A 17,160-nucleotide genomic window follows, 5' to 3' on the forward strand; every position below is an offset into this window, starting at 1 on the left:
ACATCCCTACAGAGAGATGCCCTCCCTTACTTTGTTTGCTTTTCTCCTCTCTATCTGCAAAGTGTTTTCATTGTAATATAACAGACTTAACGTTGTGGGAAGGTGTTTTGTCAGGAACAAGAGCAACAGTTTTCCTTTCAGACATAGTCAACACGCCTCATCAGCACAGGACCTTACTTTTTCCAGTTTGCATCCTGTCTATTACTTCAACATGACTGTTCTTACAGCAGTACCCAGCAGAATCCTACAGCACAGAGGAACCTTCTCTGTACTTCCTCAAGTATTCATGTAAACAAATGTGAGCTCAAAACGTGGCAGGAAACACAAACCTCTTGAAGAGATGTTTGTACAAACACTTAAACATGTGTTGTAGGAAATGATCTTCCTTGCAAGCAGGGAGATGCATCCTACATCCCTCATAACCCTACATCATACATTCCTCAAAAAGATCAGATCCTCTGCTAGTCAGTTTTAATTAACTACCCTGTACCACATGCAAGTAAGCACAATTACCTTTGTGAGAAGGACACAGAGCTAAATACCAGCCCTATAATGAACCTGGATGCACTTATTTTTCCAAATAAAATGAAACACTAAATAAGAGAAGGAATTAATATAGCAAACAGACTGGACTGGTGGAGGAAGTCAGGAAACGTTTCTGCTTATCTTGCATCATAAAAAAATGCAGTAGAATATTGAAATTTTACCTTGATTCTTTAAATGTAAATTAATTCTTTTACTTGTCAAAAGAATATCAAAACTTCGATAGAAAGAACAGACTATTCTTTTAAAAAGCAAACAAACAAGACAGCTTGGATTTGAGAAGGATAGGCTTTCATTATGTTGGAGATCTCAGTAATTGTGCACATATATTTATGAATTTATTTCTGAAAATTTTAAACACAGATCATGCATTTTTTAATGCCGCTTTCTCAAAAGAATACAGCAAACATTAAAGCATAGATCTTTAAACTGTGCATCAGGAATCTCTTCCACACGCAGCTAACAGGGCTAAATATGTGACATTAAAGTTCCTGTAATCTGACAAAACCAAAGAAAATTGTGAGTAGATACTAGCAGTATGTCAACACATATTAAAAGAACTAAAATCTGTTCATGAAACTACTATACACATCATAAACAGCAGGAGTTTTGGAATGCCAAGCAGCTTTTAAATTATTAGCACTAATTAGCCAAATCAAAAAAAGATCAGGAAACATATTAGAAGGGAAGGCAAGTCCACCTGCATTGCTGTGTCAAAATTACATTTCCAAACAACCAATTAGCGAAGACGACCTTTCAGCCCAATAAGCCATATGTAAAGTGGGACGGCTTCATTACAGTGCCTTCCTAATTAAAATGTAAAGGCTGCTGATCATTGCATAATTAAACAACGTGTCATGTGTTTTCATCTAGCAATCGCAAGCAGCTAGGCCTAAAATCATTAATGACTAAGACATCGTCTAAATGAGTCCAGAGATTGCAGAACTACGTTCTGTCAGAACGGAGAGCATCCTAGGGTCATTATGGAGATAATATCCTCCAAAGGGACTGTTATGTACAAAATGTTGAGGTTCTTTCTCTCAAAATGACTTTGACTTTTTTATATCCAGCTTTCTTACTAATTAGCCTAAAAGAAAAAGGCTAGCAGGGCTAATTAACTTCCAACTACTGTAATCTAAGCATGAAGCTACAGAACCAAAGATTTTCCCTGTGGATATTCAAAGTTTTTCATAAGTAAATGCTCCAGTATTGAGAGATCATTTGTTGGGTAAATTTACACCTTGATTGAGAATCCCTTATGTGACTTCTCACTTTACAGAAAGCCTGACAAGTAAAACCATTTGCAGCAATAGTTCTTTGTGTTCCTTGTACCAAAGGCAGCCCATTCACTGCATCAGCATTCTTTATGATAAAGAATGGTGGCAACATGAAGCGAATTCTTTTAAGAACTAGTAATACCAGTCAACAAGAATATTATTGTGAAGGTACATAAACAAGGATCACAATGCTTTTGCCTGAGAGGTCAGTGCGGGGTGTGTGGAAAAACAGCTCACAGCCTGAACAGTGACTAGCCAGCAAGAAAGAGTGTGTTAGCTTGGGAATGCAAGTAAACTGCCTCTAGCTTCTGCATGTAGCTAGAAGAAACTTGTCTGAGAGAAGCTTGTTTGCAAGAAACTACTCTGTAGCTGTAACTAAATCTCCTTGCTTTCCATAAATGACCTTGCTTATCCTGATACGCTTTACTGTTTTACTGTCTCCTGCTGTTACATATATGGCCGCAATACCAAGGGATGGTGCAGACATCTTGCCAGCCAGCTGCCACCAGTATCTGCCAGGGGTAATCCCAGGGCAGACACTATCCTGGTTCGACACCACTGGAACTTGGCAGAGGCTCTACTGAGCAGCCACCTTTGGTAACGTGAGAACCTCTCTATTAAACAGATGAATCTGAGCTCATCTCTGCATATTTTCTTCAAGATCGGTAAACCTTGCACAGAAGCACTGGTGTGTTTGCAATACAAGGGGAAATGACTATCCAATGGATAAAAGGATCACCTGTCTTTTTTTCCTCCATAAGAGACAACACTCTTAATGATATATTTGTAGGATATATGTATAAAGGATATATTTGTAGTTGATCATTTCTACTCAAAGTTGATGTATTTGTGATGTTGCCTCATTGATGATATGAGATTTCACAACAAACTTTCACGTGCATTCACAGACCACATTACATCTGGACATTCTATATTCAATTTTAAAACACAATGTTAAACAAAAAACCAACAACAAACAAAAAGCCCCTTTCTAAGGAACTGCAGCTTTAAGGGCTGATGCTTTGAGCACTAAGCATTAGTGAAATCTCAAAGAGTGAAGAATTTTAAAGACCACTGTGTTATGAAAGAGAGGTCTATTGCTAAATGTTTATCTCCAACATGGCGTTTGCACAGTATTCCAAATGCCAGTTACTGTTTCTTCCAGAAAAAAAACAAACAAAAAAACATCATATCAAACAGGCTGTAAACATGAAGTATCAAATGAAATTCTTATTAAACTTCAATATCTGTATTAAAGACCTTGCACAAGTAGACAACATCAGTTATAAATTATACTTAGTTTCTAGCAATATATTTAGGATTAATACTCCAGGTATTTACGTGAGTCTTTCCTTCACCCTCTCCAAAATATTTATCACAGTAAGCTGATCTAATCACATATACTATGAACAACAATACTGGACTGCCAGACAGTTGAGTAAATGTGCACTTCACAATGCTGCAATATATACTTAAAATCTTTCCTTCTGAAATCAGAGCGCATAGTTACTAACTCTTCTGAGATCAAAGTTGATAACACACTGCTGAGTCTGTGCAATAACAAAGATAAAAATGAAGAACCGTTCTGGAGCATGCCTAACAGGCAAGCTCATAAGATAAAAATGTCTAAATGCATCAGAGAAAGAGAAACGTTCTGGCCTAAAATCTGAAACAAAAGGGATGTGAGTGGAGTTACTTCCTTATCCTTACATGCAATTCTTTTCCACCTCAGTTATATCTTCATTACATCTTGAACATGAGCTGGAAATATAACAGGTATGGATCTAATGCTGATCCATTAAAATACAACATATTTGATTAAAATGTTCACATAACTTCTGGCATTACTTCAACACATTAAAATATTGGAATAATTCTAACGTACATGCAGATTCTATGCTACTGTAATGACACTGGCTTTATGAGTTTACCATGTTTTGCCTAGCAAAACTTGCTAAGAAAAATTAGAGAGAGAAAGAACAGAAAAGTTTGTTAGATGCAGTGAATACTTTTTGCCCCAACAAACACTACTCAACATATTTTCTGACCATCCCTACCAATATAATCTCTTCTTCCCTTTTTGTATCCAGATTAGATATTCAAAAGAGTGTTGTATTGACACTGTCAAATGCCCGAACAGAACGATCACAAAGATCACTTTTCTGGCAACGGTATTTACTAAAATGAATTGCACCATTTCAGGGAATCAAATAAAACAGAATTTAGTTCTGTACTGTACCTCTTTATGGACAGAATGTCCCAAAGCACTTTATAACACAGCAGCTCACTGACAGCACAGTGAGTACAGGAAAATGCAGCAGACAATGTTTTCAGCAAAAGCTCAAATAAATTCATAAGCAATAGAAATTCTTTCATTGAGAAGACTTGTTGCCCAGGAACACAGGGTTTATTTCTGTTCTTTTTCATAAAAAAGACCTCAAACAAGTTTTCCTTCGACAAGATAAGGATCCTCTTAGACTCTTCACATCAAATGTGTTAACTGGTTTTACTTAGGTGGTATGAAAGAATTCATATTCTAACAGAATATTGCAAATTGAAGCTTGAACGAAAGAGTGGTGAAAATATTGCTACACTGCAGGCATCCTGATGTTCAGTGTAACCAACACTGTTGTTCTTCATGGAAAAATATAAATATGCACCTCTGCTGATGTCATCACAGAACATAAAATTCCTAGTGCAGATTCAGTTTAATTTATATCAGTCAGAAAAATAAGAAATGTATGCCTACAAATACATATTACGTGCATACATACACATTGCCAGCAGATGATGCATCACAATCAACATTTAGGAAACAATGGAATCTAAGTTGCAGAACTCAACAGAAATGAGGCAGTCATCCTGGAAACCTTCGTTCAAACTCTCAATGGTTTGTGAAGAGGCAAACATTGCCAGAAATCCTTGGAAAAAGAAATTTTTCAGAAACAGTTATGTACTTATCTATCCTGCAAGTATTAAAACGCCCAAATTTTAACTGCAGAGATGGGTACTTAAATACCATTTCCTATGCAGTTACAATCACATAATTGCTCATTTTACCTAGCCCACAGAAACAGGGTTAACTTCACCTTTCTCTGCTCACATGCCTTCTGTCTAGCACTCTACTCCACCCACAGATTACTCCAATTGCTGGTTGTAATTCCACCCCAAGTTAATTTGTTGCCTGCTCCTGCAACAAGCTTTGGTTTGTATGCATGGTGGGGGGGGGGGGGCTATTGGAGAGACTTGGATTGCTAATTCCAATCAAGCACCTGAGTTAAAAAGCATTACTTTTGTAGCAGAGAATGGACATTCTGGAGAATAACCAGAGTTTAATATTATTGTTTCTATTTAAAATATCCAATATTAAATTTTAATGAAATTAAAAGTACTTGGAGCAGTATATCCACTAAGGGTCAAAAACAGCATTCTAGAATCTAATGGAAACCTTCCATTATGCTGGTGCTGTCCAAATCATTATTTGTCTTTGCTTCAGTGCTGCCTCCAAACTTAATTACTTGGCTTCCCTCAGGGCTGCAAACTGAGGCAGCTTCAAAATGAGGGTGGCTTATATTAAATATATTTTAATTACTGTCTTCTACAACCGTAACAGTAAAGGTGGTTCTGATAGTCAAAGGGAATGAATTCCCATTCACTCAAATCACTGGCTAGTCTCTTTTGGACGTAAACAGAAATATCCAGTGCTCCAACTAACCCATGGAAATTGAGAATTCTAGGTCTGCAAAGACAAAAAAAAAAAAAAAGATAGAATTTCTCTTCTTGCTGCATTATTACTTTAAAAAAAAAAAAACAAAAAAAAAACTATTAAATCTTTCTGATCTGCAGAAATACAACCTCCTGTGCAGATGACCAGAGGTCAGTGCTGGAAAAGGGTACTGTCTTTTAAAATAAAATTTGGAAGAATAAGAACATTTTCAAATTTAATTTTCTCAAACTTGATGACATACTTATGACTTATCTGACTTCACCTGAAGAAAAAAGAAAATCAGAAAAACGTTCCATTCTTGAGCAATCTCAACAAGTAAAATAATGCCTGCACAGCAATGAAATTTAGTGGCTATGAAATAAAACAAGTGGACCTTCATACAGTCATGAAGGCACAGAATGCATATATATATGAACCTGTCAAATCCACAACCCTTTAAACAACACTGTTTACTACAAACCATGGCAATAGCAGAGTACTGAGACTGCAGTTTTGCTAGTCAAATACTTCAAATATGTTCGACAAGAGAAAACCTAAGAAGATTTTCCTGTGATGAACATGGAAGAAATTGTAATTTTACTGAATATTCAAATTTAGTAGGAGTGTGGTTTGGACTTTTTGTATTGTTTTTAAGTAATAAGAACAAAATTTGTTTTATAAAATATAATAGTTCAGTCTGTTGGGGTTTTTCCTTCCCACACAACAGATACCCGCACTCATTGCACCTCTGAATACAGCTATGCAGTTTAAAAATAAATGAGAGAATAAAGAAATAATAGAAATTTAAAACATTCACCAGAAGGGAACACAGGTAAAGGAAGAAACAGAAAAGATGATTACTTAAAAATTAAAAAGTAATTAGCCTAGGAGATAGCAAAAGTGGGAAGAACAGCATCACTTCTGTACATTTTAAAATGAAACAAACAACAACAGGTATACCCTGAGAACACCCAGTGTTCTATTGGATACAGACACTACTGGACATCTAATGGGAAGCTAAGCAAGCTGTGAAAACGATCATAGGCAGAGCTGAAGTCACATGGAAAATATTTCACATATTTTAGCCAACTCTAAACTTCATTTTCCACAACCACGTATTCCAACTGGCTGGGAGTTTTGAGGCTTGCATGTTAACTGTCTGCACTATTTTGCTATTTCAGGATTAACTAATTTTTCCATAGTGACAGTGACTTTTTCCTTTTATAATAATATAAAAATATCTTTGCATTAGAACTTACGGTAAAAGCAGCAGGACAAGAAAACTCTTCTGTAACTATTCAGATCATGGTCCTCTTCTTGAGATGGAGCAAGGATTCCATAACTTCTGGCATTCTAGAGCTACAATAGAAAGAAGAATCAGGATCACAATCTACTACACCTTCTGACAGTCATTAATATGTCACTAAGAAAATGATTGGAAGTCCACTGAAATCAAAGACAGTCATCTTTAAGACATAACATGCCTTGATGCTCTTCAGTTAATCATCCAACATATACAAATCGAAGGACAAAAGACAAACTGCAATTTTTATTTTGGCACACACTGCCTCTGTTATTTCCAAGTCACCTACAACCAATGTCGATCAAATACTTAAATGAAGGACTACATCTACAGTTCATTCCTTCAGCTTTCAGCAAAGTGCCTGTTCCAAAGAGTCTTGTTAGATGTATGGGAACCAGAAGCTCTTCAGGCAGCACTAAGACAAGACTAAGCTTAAACATCTCAAACATTGCTGTTAAAAACATGTGCACCAAACGTGGAACAAAGCTAGTTGACTTACAAGTATACAGACAACATTTAAACCACAATCCCAGCTATGCAGTTACTTTAGATGTGAAAAGGCAACCTAAAGTAAGTACACAAACTCAGCCCTTTTTCTATCAATATGGTTAGACATCTCAACACAACACTTTGCAATAAAGACCTTCTTATTGAAAACAGTTGCCAAACAATGACATCTGCTGATACTGCAGCCTGTTATACATTACTCAAAGCCCCCTGTTCTCTCTCATATTCATATCCCATAGTAGCCTGCAGAATCACTTCAGGGCATTTGAGAAACTGTAAAAGCTCTGGGTTAGTAACTGGCTCTGAATAGTCTATATTTTCATGCAGAATGCATCCAGGTGATGCTGTGCTTAATACAAACTTAAGCTGTCAAATTAAAAAAAAAAAAAAAAGGAAACAATTGTGCTTCTGTTTTAAGTGTGAACCCTGGCATAATTTATTCATAATACAACAATAAGCTGTCAGCTACCTTGACAACTGAAAATGAAGAGTACTGCACTCCTTGAATATTCCCAGAAATTTCTGTATTACAAAAAGAATAGAGAGAAAAGACAACACATTGAAATCCACAGCCAGACTTCACATGTAAGGAAACTTCATTCAGATGCCACTGCATTAGGATCTGTAAAGCCCTTAAGTCATAACAGCCCATCAGAAAAAAAAGAAAGAGAAAGAAGCAATCTCAGCATATCTAAAAATGTTCATCTGTCCTTTTGAAGCAGTAATTCAAGTATTTAAGCTCAGAAGAAGAAAAAAATTGACAGAAAATACAAGGAAAAAAGCATGTTAGTGGAAGAGGAGCTGCCTTAATTGGGTAGTTACGAGTATTTGATGGGATTATAAAAAGGCAAAACTGTCAGAATGCAATTCTTCTGCTGGCCACTGGCCAAAGCAGCATAGACTTTAGAGGAGATAAAAAGTAACCATCGTTGGTACAGTCTCTACCACAGAAGAAAATTCCAAAACAATTCTTTGCTTTTCACTTTTATTTGTGCAAGAGGTAATTATCACTCGTTTATAGTTTCCCACTTAATTTTTTCAGCTTTCAAGTTTCTGTTTCCAAAAGGGAACATGCCCCAGTGAAAAGCCACTGATAGCCAGGGGCACCTGCACACATTTCCACTGCAGATAAGCAAATACTTTAACTGCACCAGGAGGATTTATCCCTGTTCGATGCACTATTATCCTGCAAAGACTAACTTTACCTATCTGCACCAGAAGCTGCATCAGATTAGGTGCACCAATAACTTATCTGCAGTTAGAGCAAGTGTCCACTGCAGAAAAGCTCCAGAATGATTAAAAGTAATGGGTCAGCAGAAGCTCCCTGCTGCAAGACTTTTATTCATCGTCATCCACCAAAGTGCTTCTCTTCTCCACATGAGCCACAACTTTCCCCTTCTCCCAATTTTTACTTGCTATTTTTAAAGGCTAACCATCCTGCTGACCTAAAAAAGCCTGCTGTAGCAAGAAGAAACTCACCAGAAAGGGAAGGTAGAATGAAGATCCTAATCCATGTTCAGTGCCACTGAGATGTGACTTTCTTACCATCCACACAGCAGAAAGAGGACACTTCCACTTACTTAGAAAGAAGAGTCATGGAAGACCTTTACATATGCTGTCTCTGACAAGTAAGGAAGCTCTTTCTTTTTCCCTGTAGCTAACAAATTTACTCATAAGTATTTAGTGATTACAGTTTCTACAACAAAAAAGCACAAAGGAATACAGGAGAAAAATGAAGGTGTATATTTGCACATCAGGGACCAGAGCTGTATTCCACTCAGCCTTTAAAAGACTACCACTAGTTTGCTAAATCCCACATATTACATATACATGTTTTACTCATAGCAGATATTACATACCACACAGACAGGTAACTCATAGTTACTACATCTTTTTTCTATCTCAAAGAAGAATTACTCAAATTAAGAAAGAGGCTTCAGAACAATATTTTGATAGCATCTGCCATTTGTTACAATCCATGTAAAATGAGGAATTAAAATCCATATACAGCAATGTACTTACAGAACTAACACGCTCACACTAGCACTCCTCTATTCATTCCAAATCCTACTATGAACATGACCTCCCCAGGCAACTTGGGAAAAACACGTGACAGCAGAGGAAGCAGTAGTTACTTAAAAGCATTTCTGTGAGCTTCTAAGTAGAAGAAAGACACAGCATTCCTGAATTACTCTTGGTCCTTGCAGTCAAGGCAGCATTTCTTTAGTAGTAGGACAGACACCTCAAAAGAAATATTACATCTTGTCTTGATATTCCACCATTTTACATATAGTCATAACTGCACATTAAATACCAATAGTTTAAAAAAAAAAAAAGCCTTTGACTACCCTGAGAATGGTAGGAATCAGGACATTTTACTGTATACACCTCAGAGATACCACTTCCACTGTCAGACTAATGTATCTACAAAACACCTGTTATCTTTGCATTTTATTCCCTTTTCAGTTACCAATACAATTGACTTGAATTATCAGTTACCACCTGTAACATGCTGGAAAACAACAGTAAAAGCAGAGCAGCAAAAACCTATGCTGCAACAAGAGAAGTTATGCTCAAACACAACAGCTGGGGCACAGAAACAAAGGAAAGAAGCTGTCACAGAAAAGCAGGGATCTCCAGCAAGATCCCCTCACCTCCACTGCCAACCCTTAAATGAGGTCTGGGAAGGGGTGCATCCTGGCTCCACCCCTTCCAGACATTCAAGTATACTGCATGCACCTAAGCTCCCCTGGGGTGGCCCTGCCTTCCTGCCATGTGCTCCATCACTGCTTCAGGCCATGGCTTAGCATTTCCATTACACCAATAAACCAGTATTTCCAAACACAACAGTTCTGCTAACAAACAGCATGCAAAGTAACAGTTTATTATCAATAGCTGAAGAATTCTCCTTTTATCCTAGTGTAAGTTAGCATACCTTGGTGCTCCAGCACCATGAGAAGGATTGTCTTTCTTGAGATTTGGTATCCATTAAAAACATAGTTATTTTCATATAGCATATTACAGTGTGAATAATAGTTTTGCACAATATATTTTCTTGGTTCACCAAGAACCAGAGCACCATTTGTTTTTCACACAGCTCTTCTGTGCTCAAATAACGCAGCCTGGCCTATCAAAAAACCGTTACTCTTATTGAACAGGAAATATGACATATAAAAAAAGTATCTCTGGAATAACTTTCTCCTCTTTAACTCACATTTCAGCTCATTCAACTCAGCATAGCTGCAGTGTGCGAAACCATTTGGTACCTTCAGCTCTTCCTATTATACCTGCATCATGTAATAATTCAAACATAAGGGAAGTTACAGGGAATATCTATGAAAAACAGGCCTCAGGAAGATTTTCTAAATTATCCTCCCACAATTTTGTGGAATCTATTACTCCAACAATTCACCTGTTTCTATTGTATGCTGTTGGATTCGTAATATTCCACATATCTCTTACATATAACTACAATAATTAACTAATCACTTTTTCATTGCTGTGAGCAAGTTCAGCCAAAAGACAAATTCCATTAAACAAGCTAGTGAGGATTCAAATGTCAACAGACAATATGGATATTGTCAGCCTCTTTAGTTGCTAAACAGTTAATCTAAAATGAGGAACTAGACTGAAACTACTATCAAGTAGCTCTTGATGACCAAATGTAATGATCATGGGTTGTATTACCATGCAAATTACATAACTGCACACATTTTCTGTATCATGTGAAGGGGTTAAAAGTGGTTAGAGTTCTTATAGTTCATTTTTACCCTCCTGAAATGTTAAACGAAGGCTGAAAAATACATATTTTGAACCTTTCCAAGCATTAGTAAGAGTAATTAGTATGTAGTAAGAGAAGAATATGTATAAATTTTATATACAAATAATTTTTATTCAAATTATTTCCCCTTTTAACTCATATTTATACTTTTTAAATAATGGCAACATTTAATGAGACGGTTGCTATGATTAAGAAGGTCTCATTATCAAAATGTAACAGATCTGTTACGATGGAAAGAGAGATTCAGAAATCTGGTCTCACTAAGGGACACAAGCCTGAATGAGTTTGCCTAAATGATTCTTCCCTGAAACCAAAATGTTCTGTAAGAAATCAGCTGATGTTGGACATTCTACAAATATTTCTGAAGAATCAAGGTTATGCACTCACAATACACACAATTTAAGAGTATACGCTTTTTCTTCCTTGAAGAGCATGGTAACTAATAAACTTACTGTAAATACTATAAATCCATTACAAAAAAATAAAAAGTAAATATATAATGATAACTAAAAAGCAGTGCTTTAAAATAAAACTAAAAGAAAAGTCACGAGAACAAAAACAGGGAATTTTTATAACTAACAAATTCACATAGCTTATAAGTGAACAATAATGGCCACAAAAAACTGTCAACACACTTGCTGCTAATTCTTAAATCATCCCTGTCTTGAATTCTAAAATGCTTTCCTGAATATAACAACGCAACAAATAAATATAGAAATGTGGATGTTTTGCTTGCTTGCTCTGTTTCTATATTTCTTACAGTTTGGGTCTATTGAGACATTCTATTTTACTTGCTAGAATTATATGTGAAGACATAACATTTTATAAATTACAAAAATTGACTAAAACACACTTAATAGAAAGTAAATTGTACTGATTAAAAGTCCTATTTGCGGGATAAGAACTAGGCTCACAGAATAAATGAATTAAATTAATGTTTTTCATCTAGAGATCACTGATATTAAGTGAAATCAAGTGCTCACTTGTCTCTATCTTAAAGAGAAGTGAGGGTAATGGCACTTACAGAAGAGTCTAGAAATGATAAATTACATCTTACTGTATGAAGTCAAAGGTTAAACTTATTATTGCTCACCACAGGCCAACCTTAACCCTAGGATTAATGCCATAAACAAAACAGAAAATTCAGTTTGCACACATTATGCACTGGGATAATGTCTCTGAAGAATTACAAAAGTGAAACGATGCCCCCTACTGCTTCCAGAAAATGTTTCTATATAAATAGGGTCTTTTGGTTCAAAGGGAAATTATCATGTAAAACCAATGAACATGTATTTTCAAACTAACCAGTGCTTATTAGCATGACATATGCCAAGGACAATTTATTCCTTCTGTGGCTTTTAATTAAAATATATGAAGGGCTTTGTCTGGTAGAGGAAACTTTGAAACAAACAGAGTGAATTATAAAACCTACATTTCTCCAAATTTATATGTTTGGGTAAAGAAACTGTGAAGATTTTCATCATTTGTGCTTTTATTTTTCTTGATGTAATTCTGAATACATTGAATTCCAAGTAATAAATTTAATATAGTAATGATGTTTCTAAAATAGCGAAGCTGACAGGATTGATTTTGCTGTCATCTAACAAATTGACACAATTAATTAACAGCTAGCACAGATCACACGGTGCTTTGAGGTGTGGAAGACCACAGTTCAATTCCCAACTCAGTTGTACAGTTCTGGTATCACAGCAACTATTGTAATGAGTTTCTTGGTGGACAGGGAAAGCAACAGGGTTACTGTCGGACAAGCTTTTCAGGGAAAGAGTTCAAATACTGAAGAACTATTAACAAAGTCTCTTTTTGCTTTCTGCTTTTAAGCAACAATAGACCCAATTATATCAATACTGCTAACTCCCAAATTACATCAGTGTAATCCACAACTTCTTACAGGTATTTGGACATAACTTTTCTGTTTTGAAATTTGACATATGAACAGACATTAGGCACATTATTGCCTTCAGTAATCTGATCTTTAGCATCATTGAGAATTAAGACAAAATTCAAAATCACTACTACCTATATATGTTCAAGGCTCGCAGAGTGAAAAGGCTACAGTTCAAGTGTTTATAGTAGAAAAACAAGCAGCATCTAAATCAGTAAGCATTAATCTCTTTCCAATCCTCACCTAATATAAATCACTACAGATTAACTGGGCACAGAAGTAGGCATACGTTTAAATAAATATAGTGTTCTAAGTCATAGGAGGTGGTTTTAAACTACTTATCAGTAGACAATGGCCAGGTGGGGAATTTTGATAACGATATTTCATTTCTATTACAAAATTGCATTTAACAGCACTCACATACAGCTCAAATGCAGTCAAAGATAGTCCTAACTTCTTGATCTAATAGAGATGAATAGATAGGATCTAATAGAGATGATGGGACTGGCAGGATACCACTATGCAAAGGTCCATAACATGATTGACATAAGTCTCAAAAATGTCATCTGTCATATAACACAACCACCAAGTTCTTTCTCCTGGATTTTGATCCTGAAGTCCTTATCAGAATACAAAACTTAGAGCTGTCTTTTATAACTTCTGGTGGAACAAGCTGAAATGGCATCATACCTTCATGAAAATGTTGTTTTATTTTCCACCGTTGTGAAAGCAAGCACAAGGAGGCATCCCATTGCTCTAAATATGATTTCTAAATGTTAGAGGGCTAAAGCAATTTCCTGATGTCTGTGTCTAGAAAAAGCCTTTCACTGATATTTAATTAAACTATCTTTGCTCTAAGACATCCATCCAATAAAATACACTGCAAGGAAATGTAAATGCATCTCTGTTTTTATGTGAGGAACAACAGGTCGGTTAGATAATTATGCCACTACTGTGCAAGCTTACCATGTCCTGTCAGTCAAATTTAACTGAAATCTGTGACAATATTCTAACTTACAACAGCTAATGATTAATCCCACTTACGTTAATATGATTACATTGGTCAGTATTCCCACAGAAAGTCTGCAAGCCTGATTCTTGACTGCGTCATTTTCAGAAAGATCTTTCAAAAGACAATTGTCAGCTACAGTGTAAATATATCAGCAAAATCTTTAAGATGTGTATACAATTGTTTTCTAAGACGTCATCCCATAGAGAGAAAAGTACAGGAAGTCTTTTCCTGCCATCTTTCTATACAATAAAGCTTAAAAAGCACAATATATTCTATGGGGGAAAATATTCGTCTTTAACTGAAGAAAAAAAATGTTGTTCTGTACAAGAAAATGTCAGTCAAATATTGGCATCCTCTACTACAATCTCTACATTCAAATAAAATTAAAAATTTGAGATCAGTTTCTGGAACACACTGCTGAAGAAACCAGTGCCCATGCAAACATCTGACCAGGAGAAACAACTTCATTCACTGGAATGCGCTACCGTACCATAGCCAGACAAGGACGCACTTTCATGCTGGTATAGACGTCCCTGAAACCACCTGGGAGCTCCTATCTTGAAAGAGGGTTTAAATTTCTGTAGTGACACTAAGAGCAAGATATTCATTGATTAACATTAATTTGTTGTTGTTATTAAAACCAAAAAAAAATAGTCTCCTAGGCTGCAAAAGTAATGAAGCCAAAGTGGTGCTCAGGATCCTAAGTATAGCTTAGGATCTTATAACTAAGACAACTACTGTAAAGAACAAGACTACTGCTGTCATTTTGCCACTGCACAAACTTTGCTCATTACCCATTTTTCGCCTCAAAGTGGCAACTGAGCAAGGCACATTTGCAGCATATCAGCTGAAGCCGAGCTGTGTGTTCCTCAGACACCTCTATGATGGTGATATTCAAATCCCGCTCGTTGTTTCCACAAGTATTTCAGTAGTGTTCAATACCCTCTCACATTAAACATTATACGCTTAGATTATCACTTGTGTTGTCAGTCATTCAAGTGAAACTCCAGGATTTAAATACACAGCAAACACACAGCGTGGAGTGTTTAAATTAAGTCATAATAACACAGCTAAATATTTACATTAAAGAAAAAAAAAATAAATTGTTTCTTGGAACATTTCCCAGGCTAAATGATGGTCTTTGCCAATACACCTGCAGCTCTTTGCAACTAATTAAGAAACCTGAGCTAACACACTCAAAAAGCTTAAAAAAAACCCAAACCAATGCAAACACCACTGCATAAAGAGAGAATGAATTATTACCAACATTCAGCAACTGACACGTGTAATCACAATACTTTTCTTTTTCTTCCTTTTTGAAAGATTCAAATGCTTACAATTTTAAAGAGCTTGGAACAAAGAAAGGTAATTAATCTAAAATTAAGGGACAGATACAAAATCAGTAATAGAAACTGACAGTTGCAGAATCTATACCTTGGATAATTCTCCAACAGTTTTCCTCTGGAAACCAAAGAAATAAAACAAAAGCTTTGATCAATGGGTTCATTAAGAACTCTGCCTTGCAGTCAGCTCTACAAAACGAAACTTTCTGAATCACAGGGTTCTAGTTTATCTTGAACATTAAAATGTCATACACTGTATAAGCTTAGTACGTTGGAACACAGTCTTAAGGAACCTTACTCACTTGCAATGATCTCCCTGAGAGACGTTTCATACCACTGTATGAAAATCACCTCAGAATACAGATTATAGAGAATTATACAGATCACAATAAATTCTGCAGTAAGTGCAAGTTTTATAACATATGCGTGGCAAAATACCCCATCTATATAAGGAGCACCAAACATTACCCACTTTACTTAGAAACCAGTACATTTTCAGCTACCCTGGGGTGCTCCAAAAACTAGTGCTGACGTGAGAGAAAGAAAAAAAAGCATCTTATTTCAGCCTTTTCATTATATTTTGTACCTCAAAGTTGTTTGTCGTTTAATTTTTACTGTAAAGTTTCTTGCTTACAATTTCATTTTTGGTTAACAGAGGCTGCAACGCAGCAATGGCTGCAGTGACCACATTCAAACAGCCGATGGCACCAACTACCTCCTCAAATTGCCCAGCAACTGAGTGTGTGTATCAGAGCGTAATTTAACTTGGGAAAGCAAATAGAGCTTAATTACAAATAAGGGGAATCTTTTCAGAAAAATGAAATATATATTAAGGAAAATCGATCACCTTTCTCAAACATAACATCGACATTAGAACCATATCCTGTTTCAGAGTGCATGAGTATGTGTAAACGCTGTATGCACAGGTGTAACTCACCCCATTTAACCAAGCAACAGTTGCATTGCACTTCAGGATATAACGCTGTAAATTCAGAGAGCAAAAAGTACACAGCTGTGCGATTTGGTGTGACCTTCCGATGGGCACTGACTGCAACATGTCAGATAGTTAACAAGTTTCGAAATAGATAAACGTCTTTATCAAAATACCTTGTATTTACCCTCTCCTGCTGTAATGTTGTGTATTAAAGGAAGAAAATAGGGACGTTTAGGTTTAAAGGGAATTCGCTTTCCCTCTGGAGGATGCATTTAATGAACAGCTGTGAAAAACCACCAGCACAGCAACACCAGAGGGATGGATGGAAGCCAGGGGGATCAAAGAGCGAGAACCTGGAGGGTGTTAGTTGTGGTCAGGGGAGGAAACGAGGAAGACCCAAAGGTGTTCAAGACCAGGTTGGACAGGACCCTGGGCAACCTGATCTAGTAAAGGTGTATGTTTGGTGGCCCTGCCAGGCAGGGGGTTGGAACTACATGATCCTTGAGGTCCCTTCCAACCCGGATCATTTGTGATTCTGTGATATTCACTCATTGCTACAGCAGTTGCTCCATACCGACAAGTGCAGCTATTCAAGAACCTGGTAGAGCCTCAGCGCTTCCCTAACTGCCGGGACGTTTCTCCCTTTACAACCTCAAGGGACACAACTTACTTTTCCTACATGTTTGGGGTTTGTTCTGAACGGAATCCACCGCGATGGCAGCACGACACCGCTGGGACCACTGAGCAGGGCTCACACAGCCGCTCTCCCTCGGGGCACATGGCGCTGTTTGCTCCGTGCTTCCACACGCCACGTCCATAAGCAAAGAGGAAACCAAACAAGGTTAGCCGCC

At 36.7% G+C, this 17,160-nt stretch overlaps 1 long non-coding RNA gene across 3 annotated transcripts in view; it reads right to left on the reverse strand.

Moving 5' to 3' along the window:
• Positions 1-17,152, reverse strand: part of LOC107319239 — a 197,489-nt gene extending 180,337 nt beyond the window's left edge. For all 3 annotated transcript variants that reach the window (XR_001557698.2, XR_001557697.2, XR_001557696.2), the window contains exons 1-2: positions 16,980-17,152; positions 6,786-6,885 (exon numbers count right to left, since the gene is read on the reverse strand). This is a non-coding gene — a long non-coding RNA (uncharacterized LOC107319239). The remainder of the gene's footprint in view (positions 1-6,785; positions 6,886-16,979) is intronic.
• Positions 17,153-17,160: the final 8 nt, after the last annotated feature.

This window comes from Coturnix japonica, chromosome 11 (genome assembly GCF_001577835.2).
Source record: "Coturnix japonica isolate 7356 chromosome 11, Coturnix japonica 2.1, whole genome shotgun sequence".
Classification (NCBI taxonomy): Eukaryota; Metazoa; Chordata; class Aves; order Galliformes; family Phasianidae; genus Coturnix; species Coturnix japonica.